Source organism: Ornithodoros turicata, chromosome 2, assembly GCF_037126465.1.
Source record: "Ornithodoros turicata isolate Travis chromosome 2, ASM3712646v1, whole genome shotgun sequence".
Lineage (NCBI taxonomy): Eukaryota > Metazoa > Arthropoda > Arachnida > Ixodida > Argasidae > Ornithodoros > Ornithodoros turicata.
The window spans coordinates 50604865-50611504 of NC_088202.1; the positions used below are offsets into that span (position 1 = coordinate 50604865).

Sequence of the window (6640 nt, forward strand, 5' to 3'; positions counted from 1 at the left end):
TGAGAAAGCACCCTCAGAAGATTTAGAGATTTAATGGCCTTTACCTTGAGGTGTTTGAGGGGTAACATCTCATTACGACCGAAGTCTCATTACGGCCAAAGTCTCAATACGGCCGAAAGTCTCATTACGGTCGAAAATCCTTTAAAGGGACTCTGACCAGAAACTGTGGGAGCTCTTTCGTACCTGTAGTCGATAAAGCACCCAACAACGACTCTCCATGCGAAAATTCACGCATTAAAACCTTACGGTTTCTCTAAACTCGAATTTTAAACATTCGACTTCATCCGAGTGCAGCACGCCTAGCGTCAAACCGAGAAAACATACGTTTATATAGAATATCCACCCCGGCCTACCATCAAGATGACGTCAACACGGGGGCCACTCGCAACACCCACAATTGGCTCAAACGCGTCACGTGGTCACGCAATATCTGTCAATTCCCTTCGTGAAATGGCATTTCTACGTTAATATGTTTTTGTTACAGAGCCTCAAGAAGAAAAATATACCCTGCATTTATCACCTGCAACAGTTTCTACGATTTTCTTTTCAATCTGTACACGGCGTTCGATATATGCTTCCGTATCCGGTCAGCTGTAATGGATGCCGTATGCCGAGCTCTCTAACTGCGAACTTGTGTGACTCCCGGTTCATCCTCTTTGTTCGGGTCATTGGGTTGGTGTTGGAGTTGGTCACCATATTCTGAACGTTTCACCTATCGTTGCGGTGTACTGTTCTTGATCTGCTGCGAAGCGACGAACCGCAACGGCAGTCACTCGCCTCAGCGAACTTCTGTCTGCTGCATCTCAAAGGAGCATGGGGACCTGATGATACCTTCAACTAAAAAAACCAAATGTGCTCTCGTGTGGTCCTGACGGAAAAGTAGTATCAACAAGGTTAGCACATTTATTTTTCAGTTCCAAGTCTACGTACTGAAAACCATGCAGGTGCAGTCGATGATTCTCGTAGCTGTTGTGTAACGCGTATGCTTTCTTACATATCCCACAGAACCCTCCACTTTTTCGACCAAGATATGGTTATGAGATCCTTCTGATGGCTTCTTACTAGGCTATGCCGCTCCGAAGCATTGAGATGACGAAGCGTCGTGGTAGCTGCACCTCTGCCTTCGAAAGATGAATCAGTCATTCCACACTGTGCTTACTGGCTTTGTATAGAGTCTGGCAAATCCGACAGACTTGGACTGCCTTTTTCAAGAAAGTTTGAAATGTAAGTATGTGTATATTGGTTTCACATATCCACCACATATTGAGCGTGTGTATGATTGTACTTTATATGCTACAGCGTATCAGCGTACATTATTATTCAACACGTAGTGTGGCAAACTCGACATCAGTCACACAAAGCCAACAATTGCCTTTTCTTCAATTGCTTATTTTTATCATATCATGTTTTTGTCGATATCTCAATTTACCAACCAACAAAGTATATTATTTTAGTATAATCATCTGATATTTAACAAGTCACAGTTTTACCATGGTTTTGGCACACTATAGCCCGAGTTGCTTATGCGTCATTAAATTGAATCATCGTCATCTTCAACTGCCATTATTCAATTGAAGTGCCAGGTGGATATAATGATATGGCAAGATATTTTTTTTGCTGTCATCCTGGAATTGCTAATTTCAGGAGAGTAGTCACCGTGAAGTTTGTTTTCGTTTTCAGAAACATTAAGAGGACTAAAACCAAACACTTTTTCTTTCAGAGCATCCCTTATGCACCTGCATTTCAATTCCAATCTGTATTACAAGAATGACAGACCACTCAACAGAGATGAACATCTGAAAGTGAAAGAGGTGGAATGAAGATACGTTAATCTGTGTCAAAGGTTCTTAGTATGTGTGCGACTCGAGGACATAGGTCTCAAGCTTATTCCTGTCTCCAGAAGAGGTGACAACTATGCTCCCTCTATCTATTAACCAGCTCCACTTTTTAGGGTTCCCTGTAAACTAATGGAGCACATCATGTACTACCACGTTGTCAACCAAGTTGACTCTGTCAATTTCTTTTTTTAAATTCCAGCATGGCTTTAGAAAAGGGTATTCAGGCAAAACTAACGTAGTGGAATTCGTTCACAGCATTTCAAACTGTCTTGATTTCTGGGTCCATGTAGATGTAGTATTCTTTTTATTTTGTAAGGGCTTTTGACACTGTGCTCTACGCTCGCGTGTTGGCCAAAGTAGCCTAATTAAAATTTGATCCTGCTACCTGGATATGCAATTTCTCAACTAACCGTAACTGTCGCGACAACTCGTGAGGAGAACCTATCATATCGCCACCATGCAGCATTTGTTATATTACAATCGCTTCACATTTTAATCTAGTCAAAAGCAAGGCCTTTTGGTGATCGGTCTTGTATAATTACGTGCCCCTCCGTTATGTAACACCACACTGGGTTCTTCAACCTATGAGAGAGAAATAAATATATTGCCAAGTAAATTGTCTACAAGGCTCGTTATTCCATTTCGCCACACTACCACAAGCAATTGTTAGAGTAGTGGCCCAGGGTATGAAGCTCGCCACTAATCATTCAAACAAAGTTCATAATGTAAAATGCTTTACTCAGAACACTGGCTTAACACAACAATTAAGAATAAAGAGAGTAAACGTTTCATTGCCTATCCAGGTGGCATCATCCCTCCAACAGAGAACAATCAAAAACAACATCAAAGGAGTCAAATCGGTGGTCCGCATTCCTTTCATCCAATGTATTTCATACGCTATTTGGAGGGCACTGTGCCCATCAGGCATTTTGACTGTGCATATCAAGTTGAGTGCATAGAATCTGATACAACCTACATTGGCGAGATAGACAAAAGACGTGGGACAAGACTAAAAGAGCCAGGGCTACTAATGCTTAGCTTAACTAAACAGGACCGAATCAGTCTACCACTGCTGTCCTAAGGGACATATATTTTGATGGTGCAGTAACCTTTGCTCATGACTAGCGATGGGACCCTAGAAAGTTCTTAGAATCCTGCTTTATCAGGCGTGATGCTTCAGCCTGTAATACATACCGTGGCCCCCTATCGGATGTGTAAGATTCCCTCTTAGATAGGCTGATGTGCTCATCTTTGGCCTCTGTTGTACTGATGATGCCACCCGGATAGGCGACAAAACGTTTACGCTTGTTTTTATTCGTTGTGTTGAGCGGTGTTTGCAGTAAAGGACGCTACATTATGAGGTTGTCACCCGGCTTCTGGAATATATTTTCAAATAAAGTTGTTGTTTTACAAAGCTCAATACATTGCAGAAATCATTCTTGTTGCCTATTGTTTTGGGGGTGCCATTCTTGCAGTCATATGAAGCACTGAAGGGCCAATTTAAAAAGTAAAGGCAGTCTGATTTATGTTCTTGCCGACATGGCACAGCATATGTACGAGGTAGCTCCATTTCAGAAGCCTGAGAACACTCAAAGCAATTAGTGTGCTAGCATCAGATATGGTGCACAGCATTACATATTTGCTTTTGCTAGGGCAACTAAGAAGGGTGGATAGAAAGGCAGTTACGACCTGTTTCCACAAAAGACACTCAGATTCATTAGCAATTTCCTTCAAGAGAGCCAAGGCTTTTTCTAGATTACTAGAACATGGGTACCTGGTTATAAATAACAAGAATTCATCTACCAGAAGTCAGTGTTTCACACACCCTGCTTTCCATCAACATTATTAAAAGGTGTGACCCCCAAACCTGCACAAAATTCCTGGAGAGTCTTTACTGGACACTGTTGCTGTCCCTCTCACCAGGTGCTCTCTATGAACCCGATTCACAGTTCTGGATGCACTGCCTGAGCTAACTTCAGCATGCTTTCCCAACACGAATGGTAACTGCTATGAGGAGTGTTGTACTTACTGAAAGCAACATGAAATGCTGTACCTTGACAGGTAACGTTGATATCCTTCTTAAGACCGTAGAGAGATGTTCCTTGCTCCCTTTCTTCCAAATCTTACTATCAGACACAAGCCCACTTGCCACCAAGCCAATGAGATGTGCCTCACAGTCAGTGCAATCAAGGGAATCTATCACTGAGGCTCAGAAAAGCTGTTTTCCATCGGGATCTGATCCAGCACTGAGCCGTGAGTAGCCCCGTGAAAGTACCAGGGTTTCTTCGAATTTTAGATGTGCCAGCATTTGTTTTCCTCCCCTCCTTCTTTTTATGTAGTAACTGATTACTTTAGCGTTGTACTGCTTTGGAGATTGAAGATGCGGAGATGATATAAGAGGTGGAACTAGGCTTTATGCAAAATGAGGCAAAGTGTGACTATGTACAAATCTTCTGAGAATGTCTATGTATCATTCACACAAAGAGAGGATACATGTTACATCTTTTTCCGGTTTTGATATTTATTTATTTATGAATATATCTCAAAGGCCATTGCAGGCATTACATGAGGGGGGACATCAACATGGGTCACTTAACAAATATGGAAGTTACAAGGAACATACATATTTGGAAGACAAGACTCTATTTTTTGTTCGTTCATCAGTCTTGCTCAAGAAATTGTTCACTGTAGCAATGGTACACAATGTCACGAAAGGAGTGCTCATCTATCATTCCGCAAGACTCATTAAAAAGGACTAGTGTTGTGTTTCAACACAACATGTTGAACTCATGAACCATGCATCATCCTGAGAGCTATAGATCATCCTAAATACAGATGCTGAATTATTTTAAATGTGATAGACGAGCTGTGCGAAGAGGTACCCCCAGTTAAGATCTTGGGTACTTGAAGCCTGTGGCATTTTCTGTGGGAAAGGCTTGCCAGACCCTCTTCACTGCACAGGCTGGGATGACCATGATCTTGTTTTTTCCAAGCTTGTGCCATACTCACCTTGCAAACTGGCGATACGCAGTGTATCTGCATCGTCTACACAGATGTACATAAAATATAGTTTAGGCAAATAGGTAACCGGTTACAGTACAGTGTGTGTGCATTGTCATTTCTACATGTACCTGAGAGTAACTGCAGTTTACCTGCCCACACCTTGTACATTACTACACATGCTGTGTTCTTTTAGAACCCAAAGTTGTTTTACTTTTCACTGCATCGACAATCAAGAACACTCAATATCGCTAAAAACCTACGCTAAAACCTTATGCACAGGGCAATACATAAAAACGTGACTCAGGACACAGCACACTGACAATTACAAAATTGCCTATATTGGTTTTCTCCAGTTCAGAGTCGTGTACTGTATAGCCTTTTTATGTGCTGCGCCCTGTACTGGAGTTTTTAACGACTCTATTGCAGGACCAAACCAGTTTTGGGCGCCCAAATTTTAACATCGTTCGACAAGGACACATGTGACTTACTTGTGAATACAGTCGCTCATAGGTTCGCGTGCCCACGGAGTTCAATATGCGACCTTCAGGACAGTCATATTGAAGAATAGAAGTTGGAAATCTTTGTGGGTTGTAATGCACTCATACTGCAGTCATTCGGCAGTGTTTTCGAGCTCCTTGCAGCACAAGCATTCGATCTCCTTCGGCATTATGACACACCAGCCACACCGGCACCATGAACAGCAAGTGCGCATTAGATATCAGAACACGAAATTTCTGCGAACGTTTATATGTTCGATCACAGTGTGCGTTAAAAAGCTCATTGCTTACCTGAAGACAGGCGACTCATGCTGTTTGCTTCATCTGTAACTGATGTTCGTAGAGCTCTAACTTCGTCTCGCATTCGCGGCATCGGCGACGTTTCGAAAGCCTACCGAGCTGTTCAGCACGCAGAATTTTCTTCTCGATGTCTCGACCGCAGAAAGAAGTTCCGGGCTCGAAGTCTCCGCATTTCTGCCTTCGACGTCCATATTGCCCGATCGGGCATTCCGGACGGATGCCGGCGCTCTCACAGACTCACTAACAACAGAACTTCCGGTCCGGGCGCCCAATGAAACGTGGCCCTCGTGACTTCGTCACGCACACGGAAATTGGCGGATGTCCAGTGCAAAGAGGCTAGATTTCGGCCCCGATTGCGCGAGTTGAGGGGGAAAAGCGAAGCCGGTTTTCAGCTCCCTGTTTGGCAAACTTTGCCTCCGCGCACAGCCAAAATATTTCGCGTGTGGCTTGGAGGCATATTATACCTTCGTAATAGATGCAAACGAAATATTTGTCGAACTTCTGGTCAGAGTCCCTTTAATCCCCAAGTGTCTCATTACGGCCAAAGTCTCAATACGGCCTATGGTAGTCTCATTTCGGCCGAAGATGTTTCATTACGGCCAAAAAGAAAAAAAAAGAAGCATCCACCATATTAGCCATCGCTGTGTTTTATGCCTCCCCAAGTGTGTATGCTTCCCGAGGCGGTGTGCCCCCACGGCTTGTGTCACACACAAAGGTTCATGCATACAATACTGTTGCATGCATCCCTCGTGAAAAATGTTTTTATTCCCATATGTATCTGTTACGCCATTTTCTCTCAGTATTCGAGCAACATTCTACTCATTGGTTCTGCGAGCAAACTGTCTGTGTGTGTTCTGAAAAGGTCACTCCACAAGGGCATGTACCAGGAGCCACATGACCTATGACCATGATCTTTTCCCCCACTAGCTGCCTTCTACAATGTACGTCCACCTGAAATTAAAAAAAAAGTACATAAGGTGCTGAACAAAACGACACATGCTC

The 6640-nt window shown here is 43.1% G+C and overlaps 1 long non-coding RNA gene across 1 annotated transcript; it reads left to right on the plus strand.

Annotated features, from left to right (window-relative positions):
• Positions 1-451: 451 nt before the first annotated feature.
• Positions 452-1862, plus strand: LOC135383457 (uncharacterized). The gene is made up of 3 exons (XR_010419888.1): positions 452-893; positions 1006-1224; positions 1721-1862. It is a non-coding gene; the product is annotated as an uncharacterized LOC135383457 (long non-coding RNA).
• The last annotated feature ends 4778 nt before the right edge of the window (positions 1863-6640 follow it).